We start from the raw sequence: 18,681 nt of genomic DNA, 5'->3' as shown, positions 1-18,681 counted from the left end.
CTTCTTCCACTTGCATCTTTAAACCTCCAGGTGTATATTTTGCAATGTGGTACGTCTTTCATATTTGCTTATGTATCGATCCTTCAAGTTATAGAAATAAACAGAATGCCAGGTAGTTTTAGGATAATTTTCTCGTGAGTAAGAAAATGATTTGATTGAAAACTGAAAAGCACATCTCGTTATCAATCAAAAGTTGACACTCTTTATGAAGGAAAAATAAACTTTGTCAAAGTCCAACAGCAGTGAGCTTGTTTTAATATCTTGGCATTTGTATATCTTTGTGTGTTATACCTACAAAGATCTGCTGCATAATCTGTCTCACGAATTTTTATGCGTTAGCTAAGTCAGATATTTATTGGTTCTTCAGTTTTAAACTGAAGAACCAACAGAACTGATTTTTCCTGTTAAAACTCTTCGGCAGTGGCGGCCGGTGAAAATTTTAAGTGGGGGTGCTGCATATACCAAAAAAAAAAAAAAAAAAAATCCTAATCAGTAACGAATTTATTAATAAATAAATTTACATATTAAAAATTGCTTTATTAAAAATATTTCATCCTCACCACGAACAAACACCAATAATAAAAGTTTCGTATCAATAGCAATGACAAGTGCAAACGAATATCGGCGTTAGATCGCAGTGCATTTGTTTCGTGTAACGATAATTGAAAAAATATAATTCTTTCCATATTTTCAACGGTGACAGTCGTCATAATTCAGCCTTGTACCTATAATAAATAAATAATTATATGTTATTTTAACAAAATAAAATAAGATTGACAAAAAAATAGTTCACCACACATGCACCAATAATAAACATTTCATATCTCACAGAAATAACGCGCAGAAGCATATGATACACTGCCCAAACGGCAGTGTATCGTATGACGTAACGTGCAAGCACAAACGAATATCGACCTTAGATCGCAATTATAGTTACACGAAACAAATGAAAAAATATAATTCTTTTCATATTTTTAACAGTGACACTTGTCATAATTCAGCCTTGTATTATGACGAGTATAATAAATAAATAATTACATGTTATTTTAATAAAATGAAATAATATTTACAAAAAATAGTTCACCACGCATCATACTAAAGATGCACTGCCATTTGAGCAGTGTGGGAATGACGTAACGTGCAGTGACACGCGCAAACGAATATCGACGTTAGATCGCAGTGCATTTGTTTCGTAATCTAAAGCGTTAATAGAACAATTCCAATTATTAACTATTCATGTCGAAATATAAGCTGTAATCCTCAACATGTGTATTGCATTTATATAATGTTGTAAGCATTGTTATCATTTATAAACACAAACAAAATTTAATTTTTTTCGTGTTTTCCTTGGGGATGCTGCAGTGTCACAGTGCTTATGTACGGGACACCACTGCTGTTCGGTCACCACTGGATTCACCAAATTAAGTCTTCTACAACTGTCTATATGTTTCATGATTTTTTATACCATATTCTGGTATTTTAGGAATTGCAGTAGTGTAACTCCTGAAATAATTTAATTGCTTTTAGCTAAGAGATGAGAAAAACCAAACAGATCTGATTGGGATGTGTCGGAATATTTTTGATTGTTGGTAGATGACACTTTTTCATATTCTACGGTGATTTTCTAGCGTTGCTTCTCTATGGGAAAATATTTCGGATATCCTTCTTGACATAAAGTATATAAATATTTTACTGCTTTAAACCTTAACATATTAATTGAATGAGAAAGAACTATAAGTTTCTTTTTAATAAGTAGTTTATTTTCTGAACTTAAAAAACCATGCCTATTGAGTAGCGGATAAAGTGACTAATTATCTTGCTTGCTTTGGAAAAGGTAGAGTTGACGTGTGTTACGAGACGAAGTCCCCTATCAAAAGTGAATCTTTAGATACTTTGTCCTTGATTGCCATTGAGTGGGTGCATCAAACATAAATACTGCACCTTTCAGGGGGATACTCATTTTTTCGTAAACAAAACTGCAGTCATTATTACATCTATCCTCCATTTAAGGAACCAGAATTTGAGATATGTTACTGCAGATTGAAGCCGCTTGGTTACTAGATGTGGGCCCAGCGATCGTGTCAGTATTCATTATCAGCAAAAAAAAAAAAGAAATAGTAGTCAAGGGTGTTGGCTATGTAAATAGTGAATAACAGAGGAGATAGTAATAATCCTTGCAGAACGCTTACCGCTTGCTGTAATCCTACGTTCCGATGACCTAAGATCGTGTAGCTAACTTGCAGTTTTCTACCATTCATGTAGGACCTAATGAACTTTATTACACTGAGTGGCAAAGTGGCTAGCTACGATGAACTTATAAGGAAGGCTGTTATGCCAGACTTTATCAAAAGCCTTGGATACATCCAGAAAAATGGTTTTGGTGTGTGTTCAATTGAATTCAACGGCAATATGCTTAATGATTCTTTGGATTTGTTGCACTGTACAGTGGCTTGAGCAGAATCCAAACTGTTTTCATCAGGGATGGCATTACTTTCGTTTGTTAATTCCTGTAGTCTTGTTAGAATTCTTTTCTCAGATATTCTCCAGAAAAGAGAGCAGGCCAACGGGACTGTAATTCAGAAAAAAAACAGCAATGCCTTTTCGGGTTGGGGAGGGTCAATATTATGACAGCTATTTTCTATCGTACTGGAGGTAAAGGAGTTTCATAATCGTAAATACTGACCCTGTCGTGATTGACAATTGTCAAGATGGACCCTGTGCTTTCCTGTTATTAAACGTATGGATGACTTTATGAATTTCGGCAGCGGAAGTTAGTCGGATATTCTTGTTTTATAATAGAACATGCAGATATCTGATCAAGACGATATATGACGACTACACTGTTTTTCGAGGCTCTTCGCGAATGCTTCTGCTTTATCAATATTGCTATACACAATGCTTCGCTCTCTGTAGATTGATGGAAGTGCCAATGTTTTGCACGGATCTCCAATCTGTGTCTGTGGAAACCGTATATGACTCTTCACGCGAAAGGAAATCCCTCAGAAGAGTCTTAGTTTCCATAGCCTTCTTCTTGCCCCACAGATTGGAGATCGTTTCTTCTGGTTGCATAATTAAGAGTATAGCGAACTTGTTGGGGGGCGGGGGGGAAAGAGTTCTGTGGTAATTTGGAGGCCTAATGAGTGGCTTGAAAAAGTTCCATGTTATGGTCTGTAGAGCAGGATTTCACAACACATCATAGTATCGTTCTTTGAGAGATACTTGTGCCATAAGGTTTCTTCAATCAATTCACACGAAAAAACAAGGAAATAAATAAATAATATTTATTTAAAAGCCATATATTTCATCATGAATATTATAGGCCATCATCAATGGCAACGTTAGTTAATTACAAGGAAGAATGGTCTGAACGCTCTTGCTTCATTTTGTCGAGCCATAGTCTTACTTCATTTGTCATCATCATCATGCATATTAAGGATTTAGGCTTAGCATGGCCTGTTCCGGCCTTAGAAGTCGTCGTTGAATCTTTTAAGAGGACGTCCTGTTTTCTTTTTCCTAATGGCTTGTACTTTAAGACTTGTTTTGGTAATCTTTCTATTTTCATTCTTTGAACGTGTTCCATCCATTTATGTTTATATTTTTTAATTTTTTCTATTACTGATTCTTGGTTTAAATCTTTCATAATTTCTTCATTTCTTTTGTGATCAAATAGGGTATACTTTGCAGTTTTTCTCATAAACTTCATTTCTGCTGTTATTAATCTTTGTTTGTCTTTTTGTTTTATTATCCAGATTTCATTTCCATAGAATAAGGCTGGTAGGGCTAATGTATTGTACACTTTTAGCCTGGTTTGTTTTTGAACTAGGTTTGGTTTAAATATAGAGTTAATTACACCTGTTATTTTTAAATATTTTGCAATTTTTAGGTTAATATCTTTTTCATTTTTATACGTGATCATACATCCTAGGTAGTTAAATGAATTCACCTGTTCTAAGATCTTGTTATCTATTACTATCTTAGTTCTTGCTGGATCTTGTCCTTTAAAGGCCATAGTTTTTGATTTTTCTGTTGATGTTGTCATACCATAATCTTTGGATATCTCATTTAGATCTAAAATGGCTTTCTGTAAGTTATCTTCAGAATTTGTAATTATTATTTGGTCGTAGGAGGGTGTTTAAGTTCACTGTAGGAGAAAGTTTAATTCCTTGATGGAAATTTTTATTCCATTTTATTATTATTTCACTTCGGTAAATATTAAAAAGAGTTGCTGAGAGGAGACATCCCTGTCGGACTCCTTGGTTTATCCCTCTCGTATATGATTATTTTCATATATACTTATGATAGCTTTTAGGATATTATTTGGTATTTGTCTTTCTTTTAATATATTAAATAAAATGCTTCTTTTAACTTTGTCAAATGCTTTTTCAAACTTCATTTGTTTGAACGTTTATTTAAAGAAAGCGCTGGAGCCTTATTTCACCGTCCGAACTTAAATCGGAACGACTGCCTCTCACTAAGCTATGGGAGTGTCTTTTTCTAATTACACATCATTAAAAGTTTTTTTTAATACAGTTAATAACTAATAATACAATGTTTCCTCAATTATACTTTTGCGTTGTTTTATGTATAACATCACGCGGCTCTCACTGTTTCAAATTAATTCATTGTTCTCGTTCCCCCTTGTAATTAACTAATGGTGCCACTGATGATGGTCTATAATATTCATGATGAAATATATGGCTTTTAAATAAATATTATTTACTTTTTTCCTTGTGTTTTCGTGGAATTGAAGAAAACTTCAGACTATCAGAGTATGACTAGGATGCCTTGGCATCAGGTCATTTCATAATGGTAAGGCTCGGATGGACCTGCGATCAGAGTATTTCTAGTAGTAGTAGTAGTTGAGAATTCTTTAAGGATTCTACTTTTGAGATTCGATCTGCTATTCTAGACAGTGTGTCTAGAGTTCACATCGCTGGCTATCATCATTGCCGTTGAGTTTTTGTGTAAGATATGATAACTAGTAATTCCTTACTCAGTGATTTATAAACCGAGTATAATTTTAGTCTTCCCTCATTGCAATGTAGATCTCAGCCACAGTAAATTGTGGTTGCAGAATGCACAGTCTTATGTTGTATTTTGTTGGATACAAATAGCTGCACCACCTTCTTTAGCATTTGATCTATCGTTCAGAATAGGGCATAGTTCCTGAATTATGCGTTGTTGTATGGACGGAGGTGAGCTCTTGGAGTATCAACATCAAAGCGGTTGGTAAATTCTTGTACATCATAGATTTGCATTCCAGTAGTGATCTGTATGGAATTAACTAGTGGGGTGGCTTTTATCGAGTGCGGAGAATTATTTGAACATGCCTCCCAAGTCTATCTGTGGCCCCCAGAGTGTGATTTGTTTGCTGAATTCCATTAACATTTCGAACGGATTCTTTTTTGTGTCGGACTGTGGTCTTGAGGACCTTTTTCCAAAAGACCACTGCTTCTATCTATGATCTGGTTGCCAATATTGCTTTTGGTTGCTATTTCGGAAGTTGTGTTTGAGTTCAGGTTATCTGCCCTGGCACGATTATCGGCGGAATACTTTGTTTAAATCTCTCCATCTTTTTCTGATCAGCTGGACATTATTTGCAGTCCTTAGTCACTGGATGGATGCCACTGCAGTTGGCGCATTTGGCAGGCTCAGTTCTTTCTTCTTTGCTGATGGCCGTGAATGACTGTTTCCACACAACTAAACTGTTTAGCGGTATCTCTACGCATGGTCAAATTTTTGATAGCGGCGACATTGCTTCCACAAAGCGGAACAGTATTAATGTCATAAATTTCCTCCTGCTGTTTTAAATTTCCACCAGCACTAGCGGCATAGGCGGCTTGTCAAACTTTAACATACGGTAACTTATAGAATTCACTCCCCAGCTTTCCAGGTCAGCTCTGATTGGATGTTTACTGAACTTATATCGATGTGGATTCATTTATGGTGCTACTACTTAACTGGTTATGTTTGTATAGCAAATTGTGGATGACTCACGGGTGACACCAACTTTTGTATACAAATGTTGGTGTCTAAGGATTAAAATATTATCTCTTATAAGATGTAAATTGCAAATTTGTGAGATGATTTTTAGTAGTATTAGCAGCAGCAGCAGAGCAGTAATAGTGATGTGGCATAGAGACTTCTCAGAGGGTCGAGAAGTATTGAGGGAGGGCCTTTTTCAGGTTTATTCATGTAATGCCTAAATTATTATTATATCTCCCTTTGCAAAGATACATCGACAATGCGTTCAAAGCACATCCGCTGGTTCCACAGTCAACACGCGGTATGAATATGTGTCTTGTCCTAGTAAGGGGAACTTATAATACAGATAGAAGTAAGATTTTGCAGCTCGAGAAACGTGGACAGAACTCGAAGCCACATTCTTATTCAGTTTCCAGGGATGACTCGGAGTGCTTCTTCCCCTTGCCGTTATCTGTAAACTCACACTCGTCCCCAAATTGCAAGATCCATTTATCATACCAACTTAATGTTTCTTTCATAGCTTCTATTTCTGTCTGTTATTGAAGCTTAGAAGACTACATTTTCTCAGTCTAGTCTCAGCCAGTTTTCCATAGGCGTTCATCTTAGTTACTATCTGGATTTTTTCAGTTGTCTCCTGATTTTCTGTAAATCCAAGCGATCATATCTGAGCACAGTAGTTAAAATATGGTATCATCAAAGCCTTACACAATAGAAGAATAACTTCCTTACTCCGATATGATAACTTAATCACCTTAGCATTGTGATTCCTGGACTTGAACTTTCTGTCTGCCATTATGCTCAGATCTCCCGCTTCAATGACCACTTGCAGCACACTCCCGCTGATATATTACTGTTGTACTTGCGTCACCTCAATCTAAAAATGCACAACCTTAGAAGCATTTAACGGATACCCATTAATATTTACCCATAGAATTAGTTTGTTTTTTTTTCACAATTAATCTACAAGATTTAGGGACGTAGCTGACCTATTAGTCAGCTACGTCATCTCTCTTTCATTATTCTCTCTAACCCTTTAACGAACACTCTAGATTATTATTGGCCTATAATTGGTTGCTTATATTCTAGCTCCTCTCTTGTACAATGGAATTATCCAAGAGAGTCTATGCTCTGCCTTTGAATAATGAAATTATCTTGCTTTCCTTTCACGCATTGGAATCTATGCTCGTGTTGCGAGCTGCGCAGCCAAACAGAGGCATTGCTAATTCTCTTGCACATTCACATTCCTTCAGCAGTCTTTAGTATATTCCATCCATTCCTAATCCAGGAGCTTTAATATATCCAATTCACATCTCTGTCCTTGTATAACTTGTATATTAATTAAATGACGAGTGTAAGCAGGAAACTGTGAAAAAAATGTTACGCTATAAAGTATTGTGTGTTATTGTTAAGTATTGTAACCTGTCATGAACAGATTGTTTCACTTAATATTGACGAGTTAGATTGTAGTCAGGGTGGCCGAGTGGTCTAAGGCGCCAGACTTAAGATCTGGTCCTCAAAGGAGGGCACGGGTTCGAATCCCGTTCCTGACAACTTTTTTTTTTGTGTGACCATACTAAAAATGACGTTTATTTGCCAGAAAATAGAGAACGTATTTTACGACATTCATTTAAAATTAAAAAAAAAAACATTCCACTTTTTTCAAACATATAAACTTGAAAACTATTTATTACTTCTAAAGGTTTATATATACGTTATAACGATTATTACTTGGAATTTATTTCAAGTTAATTAAAATCGCTATAATTGAAATTAAAATCGCTATAATTTACATAAACGTTATAACGATTATTACTTGGAATTTATTTCAAGTTAATTAAAATCGCTATAATTGATTGCATTTCGTTATCGGTATATGAAATGAAATGCTTAAAAGAGAAATGGCTTCAATGGAGATTATCTCCTGAGGTACCCTCAAAAATTCTGTTCTATCAGGAGCGGGATTCAAATCTGCGTCTTCTTGCGAGGACCAGATCTTTAGTCTGGCGCTTTAGACCACTCGGCCACCTATATTTTATTTACTCCAAAGCATCTATGTACACTCAAAATAAATATATATACAACTATTTACAATATATACATTTGTACATAGAATGCTTATACTAATTGGCATTTTGATTTTTACATTACCATATACACTATTTAGAAGTGTTTTACAATAAATTTTTTAAAGAAAAAAAACACGATCGCATACTCAATCTCTATTTTTCCTATTGTCCTTTTCAATTGTTGAGCTGTTATTTTGGCAGTATATAGTATGGTCCATATTGATTTGACAAGCTATTGATAAGTTCCTTTATCAGAGTACTCGATGTTTATATATATATATATACATTGGTTTTGTCCATATATACAATTAGCTATACAAATAGTTATACATATTTTTTATTTAAATTAAGGGGATATTAAATCCCACATTATTTCAAAGCCGAATAAGGAACTCAAAGATAGGAATCAAAGAGTTTCATGCCGAATATAGCAAACTATAAAAGTTTCGGCGGACTGTAGCGTAAGCTAAAGCACGTAGTCCAACACTAAGGCAATTCGTTGCAAAGGTGGATAAAGTTCTGATCACTATTCTTAGTATTACCCATAATGTAAAACACATCTCCTAAGAGATGTTTGATGTTATACATTATGCTGGAAGGTCACTACCCAGACCGGTTTCGACCTTTATTGGGGGTCTCATCAGTGAGTAGGTAGATCAGGTAATACTGAGGTTATAGCGAAGAGAACCTTATACTACATATACTTTCGTACCATATCACAATTTACATATCCTGGACGATTATATTGTGAACCTAAGTTAAATGCACATCTTACACCTGACATGCATTCATACATTACTTGTGTCCTCCTACATATCCAGATGCGCATACATATCTGTAACATCTCCCTAGGTAAGTGCATTTTTTTTTTTACATGTTGCTGTTCTTTTATTATATAATACATTCCATATGGTTTTACATAATATTGTTTTCATATCTTAAGCGACAAATCTCTAATTTATTATATACAAAGTTTATTCATATGCAGAAATAGTTTCACATATATACATATATGATGTATCATGATTGACATGTTTCTGTATATACAAGAGTATATACATATATTTTAATCTACATATATATATACTGTATGTTACTTAATACATTTATCTGGCACAATATATATTGTATAACCTTATTAGTCACTATATGTACAGTATTTTACGCGCTACACATATGAGATATTATTACAAGATATATGGTAATAATTTATTTCCTATGATTGTGGTGGATGGGCTTGATTTCGTGTTTTATGGTGGGTCTTTTATTTCTTGTATTAATATGTTTTCTTCGAAATCTTCTGTTATGAGGCCTGTTTTTCGCCATTAGGTTCTTGTTATTTTTTTTTCTGTTTATGGTGTCCGTAATAATTTCTTTTAAGTATATGTTCAGCTTTGTAATTATATCTGGGCCTGCTTCTCTGCCATAAACTTTATCGCATCTGCAGGTCCAAATAGCATACATCGCTGATATGATGAGTATTAGATCACTCGGCCACCCTGACTGATTATTTTGTTTTGGTATGAAGAAATGACATCTATCACGATCTTGTATTTACGACTTATAATTTTATGTTCGGATAATTCGTGATAGAGTTGAACGCTGACCTAATATTTAGATATATGCGATGATTCGGATTTGTTGATTTCAGCAATAAATCACAGAGAGAGAGAGAGATGTGACCCAACCCATAAATAACATCTATCGATTACATTATTAAAATAGTAAAGGCACTGTGCTTTTCTTAATATTGAGACTTCAACGGAAATGCAGTGGAGATGTCGGATAAGTCCGACATAAAAAACTCCATAAAATAATAAAAAAAGATATGCAGGAGGAGATCGACTTTAATGAAATGTGAGAAGAAGAGTTTTGCTGAACTAAGATCGGTAGCAAAGATAAGGAACCAATGGAAAGCATATGCAGACTCTTGATGTTCCTAATGGGGAAGAAGAAGAAGAAGAAGAAAAGATTAAACTTAAAGCATGTTATATTTTTAACAGTAATTTGTCGCCATACAAAAGAGAAAAAATGAAGAAGAAGAAGAAGAATGAACAGAAAGAATTATAGCTAGTTTTCAAAATCTATTATCCGGCAAAAAGGAAAAAGAAAAAATAATTAAATAAAACAACCAGAAATAATCACGAGAGATGTATTTAATTTTTTATTTATTTTTACAAATTCAAATGAAGAATTCACATTAGATTATTATTCTAAACTTCAAGTTTAGATTACAGAATAGACGATATACGTGGAATTACGCAAGGAAAAGAAAGTATTTAATATGAGAACATTTATTTCGCGATGAGTCTTGTCACATCTTTAGACTGAACATACAATAATTGTACCATTACGTGAAGCTGAAATGGAAATTATAACAAATGGTACAAAGTTCATTCTCTTTTACTACTCTGAGGTTAGCAGCATATTGCTATTAAAAACAAAGGAACAATTCAATTTAAATATAGCTAATAAGCAATGAAGAGCAGAGTGTCTCAGTACATAAAAATATTTTTTTAATATTAATCACTGGATGAAGGAGTTAATGTATTCCTTTAAGTGTCACACAGTAATCAATAATTACTATTAATTATTATTACTAGTAATCAAAGGCACCCATTTTTTTAATCAAAATGCATATAAGAATTTTTCTTTCGGTTAATGTCGATTGGATAGTTTTTATCGCTCTACCATGTATTTCACTATAGTTTTCACAAATAAAATACTTGTTTCGCAAGTCAACCGGTTTTAAAGTTATTTCGAAAAGACATAAAATAAAAATAATGCCAGGAACGGGATTGGAACCCTCGCCTTCCTGCGAGAACCCTATATTAAGTCTGGCACCTTAGGCCACTTGACCAACCAGATTTAATGAATTCATTCCATTTATAAAGTATTTTCGATGTTATGTTGGTGAATAGCGAAACAACATGCTTTAATTCCCATTCAGCCGTCCCTATCTAGGAGGGGTTGACTACCATGATGTGACTCATGGTTAACTACGGGCGTAACGACATGTGGTGAGGACCCGTATCTCTTCCACATATTGTCGTAAGTATTCATGACTGTAATCTGTGTGTGTTCATGGCCGGTTTGCCCATTCTGAGGGACGAAAAACCCGAGTTTCCGAGTGAAAAAAACCCATCTACTTCTGTATGAGACCGGCTAACTCCTTTAGTCGAAAGAGACCAGATAAAGGTTCCTCACGTCGTGTATGACGTGGGGAAATCTCCACGGGGATCGAACTCAGGTCTTTCCAACCAAAGGGCTTCGTATACCCACTGAACTACGGAGGCTCCATTGCTTTAATTATGAAGTTATTATTATTATTATTATTATTATTATTATTATTATTATTATTATTATTATTATTATTATTATTATTATTATTATTATCATCAGACCTCCATGGAATTAAGAGACTCATCGCTGGAGGTCCTACCCTCACACGCACAGCTCATCATACCTTCACTTAAATTCATTCACTATCTCTGCACTCGCGCTACTCCTCATCCTCTTGCATACACTCTCCTTATACACCTTCTAGGAATGGCCTTTTGTTTTTCCCACTGTCTCCAAACATTCTATGAAAAATACCATCCACATTAATCTGGTAATTATCCCTTACTAACATACGTATATGTCCCCCCCCCCCTTCTATTCACTAGGCCATGCAATCTGCATTCTTTCAATTATACTGATTCTTCACATTCCGGAGACTAGAAACCAACTTAGTTAATCGTTTTTGAACCCTCTTCAACAGCTCATCATCCTTTTGAAAACCAGGCGATTAAATCTGTGCATAGTAATTCATATGCGGCCTGGTCAAAGCCTTGTACGATGGAATCATAATATGTCTCCAAATTTTCAAGTCCCTATTCGCCATCACCTGAGATTTTCATCTTCTCCACTTCCTCTAAGATATCCCCATCAATAATAGACTCTGCATCCCATCTTTATTTCCTAATTTTTTTTACAACCTTACACTTTGCTATATTACATTAACATCCCCCCCCACACACACTGTCCCATTTAGACAGTGTATTCAAGTCCTCTTGCAAAGCTACACTGCTCTTCTTTTCATATCTCTCCCTAACTTTGCATCATCAGCAAACAACTGTATATTTACCATTTAAGACTCTTCTTATGTCATTTTCACAAATTAAACAACATTGGTCTGAAAACAGACCCCTGTGGCACACCACTAGTGACTTTTCTCTTCTGGGATATCACTCCCCCAATACACAACCTGTTGATACCTATCAGATAGCCAATCTCCAATCCAACGCACCAGTCTACCGACCAACCTCATCTGTTCCAACTTAATCACTTGCTTGTTGTGTGGCAATCTATCGAACTCCTTTGCAAAATATAAATACACTGCTGTATATGCATCTCCTTTGTCCAATGTATTCATTACCTTGTTATAATAAGTAGGCAGATTACTAAAACACGATCCTCCTGTAGACAGCCTGGTTGGCCGCGTGGTTAACGTACTCGCTCTCCAACCAACAAGTCGCGGGTTCGAATTCACTGAAGGCACATGGAAGTTTGTGATTGTCTAACCTTGTGTACTGCTATAACCTTTGATATGGCGCAGTATGACCTTTGCTGTCGTTTTGTCATTAAAACTATAAATCGTCATCATTCCTTAACAAATCCATGTCGATGATCAAAGAGAATTCTGAAGCTTGCTCTCAAAATTTTCATTCGTTTAAAGTGTACACTCCCCATCTTCAGACAAGGGAGTAACTGATATTAATACGCTAGCATCATAGAAGTACTTGGTAATTGAATATTTTCGGAATACAGCACTTGCATTCTTGATTCACGTGAAAAGTCTATTTGTTTTGTGTTCACTATAAACTACTCATCACGTAATTTGTATTTTTATAGTAAATACCTTTTCCCTTGCTCACTTTCTGCATATATCGAATTCATTCAGGAATATGTTATAGTTACGTCCGTAGTAAATAAGAGTTCGAAACAAAATATCGAAGGGGGGGAGGATGGAAATAAATTCACCAGCGAGCGTCTATTGCATAAAGAACAGATTTGGTAGAATGATATAGACACAAAATCCGTTCAAAATATAAAGACTTATTAGAGCGCAGTTAACATCTTCATAAAAAAGTATTATCGTAAAGGATGTACCTTTGTTTTGGGATTTTAATAGGGCAATCGATGTCTATTTTTATATGAGATGTGTCCCTGTTACTCTTGCGATATTAGTGCATCACAGTGATTGCATGTGATCTAGATACAATCCAAATCCAAGCTTATGATTATATGTTAATGAATCGTTTGGAGAACATGTTGATATATTAGTTGCAAAAAAAAATAATGCACCGGATGAAAACTGCAACCGATTGTGTCATTTAAAATTTGAGAAAAACGAGAACTGTAGTCAGGGTGGCCGAGTGGTCTAAGGCGCCAGACTTAAGATCTGGTCCTCAAATGAGGGCGTGGGTTCGAATCCCGCTCCTGGCATCATTTTTTGTCGAAACAAAAATAAATTATATTTTATTAGCAATCAATTAGAGAAAGTAGAAAGTACTAGTATATTATAGGAATCTGACCATACACACAATGAAAGAAATGAAAACTAGTGATTTTTTGATAATGAATTTGAAAAGCCCATCATTATCATTCAGCACTAGAAGTTGAATTATATGATGATTTTTTTGCATGTTGGCGGAAATGACACCTCTGTATTATTCCTCGGAGGGTATCAAAGAAGAAGAAGCCCTCGATAAGATACAAGAAACTAGCAGCCCACACATAAGTAGAAAATTATCAAAAAATTATAAAAAGAAATAAAGCAAAATGAGCCCGAAAATACTTGAAAAAAAGAAGAAAAAACATCAAAAGAAAATAACTTCGTCAAAAAATATATAAATAAATAAAATAAAATTAAGTTAAAATTAAATAAGAATCATGACATTTTTCTCTTGTATTATAACGATTGTATTCATTATGATAGTGTTACAAAGTGTTACAAAGAGAGCTTTTTTTTATACGAATATTATTTCTATAGTGGAGCCACTAGGCTAACCGCGCGGTTAGCCTAGTGACTTTGCGCTTCGCAACAATATGCCTGGGGAAGGAGTGTCCTAGGTTCGATTCCCGTCGACGACGTGAGGAGCTTAAGGATCTTCCTCAGCCATAGCCAAGTTAGCCGGTCTTGGGCGCGGACAGCAGGGATTTTTCCGCCAGTTTATATGGGGTTTTCATCCCGCAAGCAGGCAAACCGAACCCGTCAACACACAGGCTACAGTCATAAATACGGTAAGGAAGGCAACGGGAAACCACCTTGCGTCACTATCTCCCTAGTAATTAACTGCAACCCTCTCAAGAGAGGAAGAAACAAGATCAGATCAGTGGGGCTTCATTTAGTTTGCTGGGGTGTAACGTAGACTGCCTCCTCGTGGTGCACCCTGGATAATGCTAAATAGTTTACAGCGGCAGATGGATCCGTACTCTTCTAGCAGGACTCACGGACACAGGCTCTCAGATAACCGACACACACCTACCGAGGATCTGAGAATCAAGAATATGGGCTCACTCTTAAAAATATGCCAATTAAACATGGAAGGCATAAGTAGGGCTAAATGCGAAGTTCAAGTTCAAGTTCTTACTAAGACCCTGAATTACCATCAAATAGATGTAGTACAGGAAATTCACATGAAGGACGATCTAGGTCTACTAACGACAGGGAAATATATGGTTACAAGATGATTAACTGCATAAATCATCCCAAATATGGTGTGGCAGCATATATAAAAAATGACATTTCTAATTAAAGATCTGTGAACCAAGTATCACCAAGGACATATACAGTGTATATATCCTTGCTGGTATAGTATCTATTGCAATATCTGGTTATACTATAACCAACGTGTATAACCTCCCTTAGCTAAATGGCCTGATCAAGTACTGTCCCAGCAACAACATCCAAGCATAATCCTGGGAGATTTTAATAGTCATCACTCCCTTTGGGCTATCCTTTCTATAGCCCCAAAGGGAGCTATAGAAAGGATAGCCCCAAGGGGAGTGATGAACTCCCTTTGGGGCCCTACTAGTAAACTGGATTTCCATCCAGTTCACTAGTAGGGTACCATTTTTGAACTGGATAGAAAATCAGAACCTCTATTTGATATTTGATGCCAAAGATAAACCGAGCTTTCTCTCCTCTAGATGGGAAAGAGGATATAACCCTGATTTGTGGCAGACGATAATGGCGGTCAAATTACCATCTCTAGGAAAGTATTAGACAGTTTTCCAAATAGCCAATATAGTCTCCATCGACCTATAATCTATAAAATAGGCCTAAATATTCCAATCAGTATTAAAACCTAGGTGGAACTTTCTGAAAGCTGACTGGGATTCTTTTAAGAAACAGGTTGACACTGTAATAAGATTTATAAAACCCACTGTAAAGAATTACAATAAATTTGTTGGCATTTTATTGATGCTGCCCAACGAACCATTCCAAGAAGTTTTAAGAGTGATTATATCCCAGCCTGGAACAGTGACAGTGAAATACTGTATAAAGAATTCTCTACTAATAATAACCCTACATTAGACACTGAGCTACTGAAGTCTCTTGACAATGCTAGAAAAGACAAATGGATTAAAACAATGAACAATTTTAGTATAATAATAATATTTGGTTACAGATCAAGTGTTGATCAATTTTATTATTAAAAATTTAATAATAAAATTGATCAACACTTGATCTGCAACCAAATATTATTATTATACTAATTTATGATCAAGAAAATACCTTCATGATGAATGAACAATTTTAATTTTACTCATTCCAGTCGGAAAGCGTGGTCCCTGATTAGGAAGCTTGACTCTAATACAATGACTTCTGGTAAACTGCCCGCCATAGATCCAAAACACATTGCAAAGCATATAGTCTCGATGACTAAATATCCTCAAAATAGACTAGCTACGACAGAGGTGAAACAAAAACTAAAAAATCTTAAAACAGATCTTCCACCATCATCACTGTCTCAGGCTTTCACTTCTCAGGAACTTACCCAGGCAGCTAACTCATTGAGGACTGGGAATGCGGCTGGACTCGATAACATCTACCCTGAATTCATTAAGAACTGTGGACCAAAAACTATTAAATGGCTTACTGCTATGTGCAATAATATCCTGGACTCTGGCATATTTCCATCAATTTTTAAAAGATCTAAAATCATCGCTGGCTTCAAACCTGACAGAAGTTGTTGCGATCAAGTACTGGCCTTGACAACCTTTATAGAGAACGGTTATGAAAAACAATTGAAAAGAATAGCGTCATTCGTGGACCTCTCTGCTGCCTATGACACAGTGTGGAGAGAGGGTCTTTTCTTAAAATTTATAGAAACTATCTCATCACCAAAACTAGCCAACCTAATTAATCAAATACTAACAGACAGATGGATACACGTATCTCTCAACGAACCCCAAAGTAAATTCTTTAAGATTAAAAATGGCCTACCTCAGGGGTCAGTTCTTGCCCCATTGCTCTTTAACTTATATATTAGTGATATCCCAGAGACAGCATCACGGAGATTCATGTATGCTGACGATATTGCCATTGCAACTCAACATTCAACATTCCAAAAAGCTGAGAACACCTTAACTGAATATCTGGCTGTATTTGATAAATACTTTAGACGATGGCGATTACAACCTAAGCTGAACAAAACTTAAGTAGCATCCTTTCATTTAAGTAATATCCAGGCCAACTATATCCCAAAAGTTTAATTCAGAAATAAACAAGTGAAATTTAACAATCATCCAAAATACCTAAGAGTTACCCTAGACAGAAGTTTGACATTTAAATATCATCTAGAAAATATTGCTGGAAAATTAAAAACTCGTAATAATATAATGCATAAACTTGCTGGTACTTCTTGAGGTGCTGATGCCAACACACTGCGTACTACTGCACTGTCTTTGGTCAATTCTACAGCAAAGTATTTTGCTTCTGTGTGGCTGAACAGCGCACACGCTTCTTTAGTCGATGTTCAGCTGAATCAAACTATGAGGATAATCTCTGGAGCTTTGAGAACTACTACTGGCTACTGGCTCCCAACTCTCAGTAATATAGCCCCCTCCCTCCCTCCATAGGACTCAAGCCTTAAGAAAACTATGGACAAAAATAATCGGAAACAGTTCCTTGCCTATCCACCAAGACATTTTCTTCCATACTTCACAAAGATTGAAATCCAGGCACCCTGCCTAGAGGAGTGCAATACAAATAACGACCAGAACTTCGACCTATGCGAGTCATGTGAGAGTATTGGTTTCAGCGTACCTCCAATCTTCAAATACCCATTTTTAAAATCCGACATCTTGTCTGGAGGGCTTCAATCTCCCTAGATATGTATGGATCACTTTAAATCGGATCAGAACAGAACATGGGAGATGTAAGCATCTCCTGTATAAATGGAACTGGTCCGTTACTCCAAACTGTGAATGCAGAAGAGGGATCCAAACTATCAATCACATTGTGCTTGAGTGCAATATCTACTCATTCTCGGGTTCTAAAGAGGACTTTTTTAAACTGACCCCAGAATCCCTGGAGTGGATCCGGGATTTAAGGATTAAGCTCTTACTCCTGATTCTTAATTTTGATGTTTAATCATTTCAGCCTAATGTACTCTTTTAATATGATTTTTACAATTGTTTTTATGCTGTTTTGTAATTTATATATTTTATTCTGAGACCTGTACATTATACGCTAAATAAAAATAAATAAAATTTAGTTTGCTTAACGTTCCGACATTGAATATAATATATAAATCCAAACCTAAATACAAAACTAAGTATTTAACATGCACTTTCCAATGATTTTATGTCATCATGTTAATATAAAAATTATGAATAACTCAAGATCGACTTTGCAGGAAAACATTCAAAACATTCAACATTCTTTTTTTTGATATATATATATATATATATATATATATATCTACCCTATATATATAAAATGATAAGCCTTTTTATGTCACGTTTTTATGCCACGTTTGTATGTCACGTTTTTCGAAACGTTTTGAAGCTCAGGAGCTACCCTGCGTGTCGAGTCTTCAAAATTCGAATCATCAGAATTCAAGGAGAACCGGCCTACGCCCCCCTCCCCTAGTATATATATATATATATATATATATATATATATATATATATATGTTAAAGATACCAAGCTATTTTAAACCTGGTTTTACTCCATTTCCCAAGTAAGCAAACAGACAAGTAAGTCAAGTTTGCGCCTGCAAGTCTAGGTGATCCCACACGTAGTGCAAGACCAAGGCAACTCATGGTAAAAGGTGGATATTCTTAATATTTACCCATAATGCAAAGCACATCTCCTGGAGGAGATGTATGATGCTATGTATTAAAGGCAAGGGGCCACTACCCAGACCAGTTTCGACCTTTATTGAGGTGTATTTAAGTAAAGACCTCTAAAAATTAGGACGATCCCTAGGCCACTCCATAATGGCTGAAAGACCGTCCAACTCAGCGTTGTTGCATTCAGTGGCAGGCTCACCCCGTCACCGAGAAGAACTTCTCAGCGTTGGCTCTACCAAGTGGCAGGCTCGCCCGACCACCAGCCAGAGCCATAATCTCA

The 18,681-nt window shown here is 35.7% G+C and overlaps 1 protein-coding gene and 2 non-coding genes across 3 annotated transcripts in view; all 3 read left to right on the top strand.

Moving 5' to 3' along the window:
- LOC150101896 (uncharacterized) overlaps window positions 1-18,681 on the top strand; it is a 314,015-nt gene that overhangs the window by 127,255 nt on the left and 168,079 nt on the right. The gene's annotated exons all lie outside the window — the stretch shown is intronic.
- TRNAL-UAA (transfer RNA leucine (anticodon UAA)) lies at window positions 7,452-7,535 on the top strand. Its single transcript has one exon. It is a non-coding gene; the product is annotated as a tRNA-Leu (tRNA).
- TRNAL-UAA (transfer RNA leucine (anticodon UAA)) lies at window positions 13,458-13,541 on the top strand. The gene has a single exon. It is a non-coding gene; the product is annotated as a tRNA-Leu (tRNA).

Source organism: Typopeltis vanoorti, chromosome 11, assembly GCF_054136105.1.
Source record: "Typopeltis vanoorti isolate ZY-2024b chromosome 11, IOZ_Tvanoo_1.0, whole genome shotgun sequence".
In the NCBI taxonomy this organism is placed as follows: domain Eukaryota; kingdom Metazoa; phylum Arthropoda; class Arachnida; order Uropygi; family Thelyphonidae; genus Typopeltis; species Typopeltis vanoorti.
This window is presented reverse-complemented; position numbering and strand designations above follow the sequence as displayed.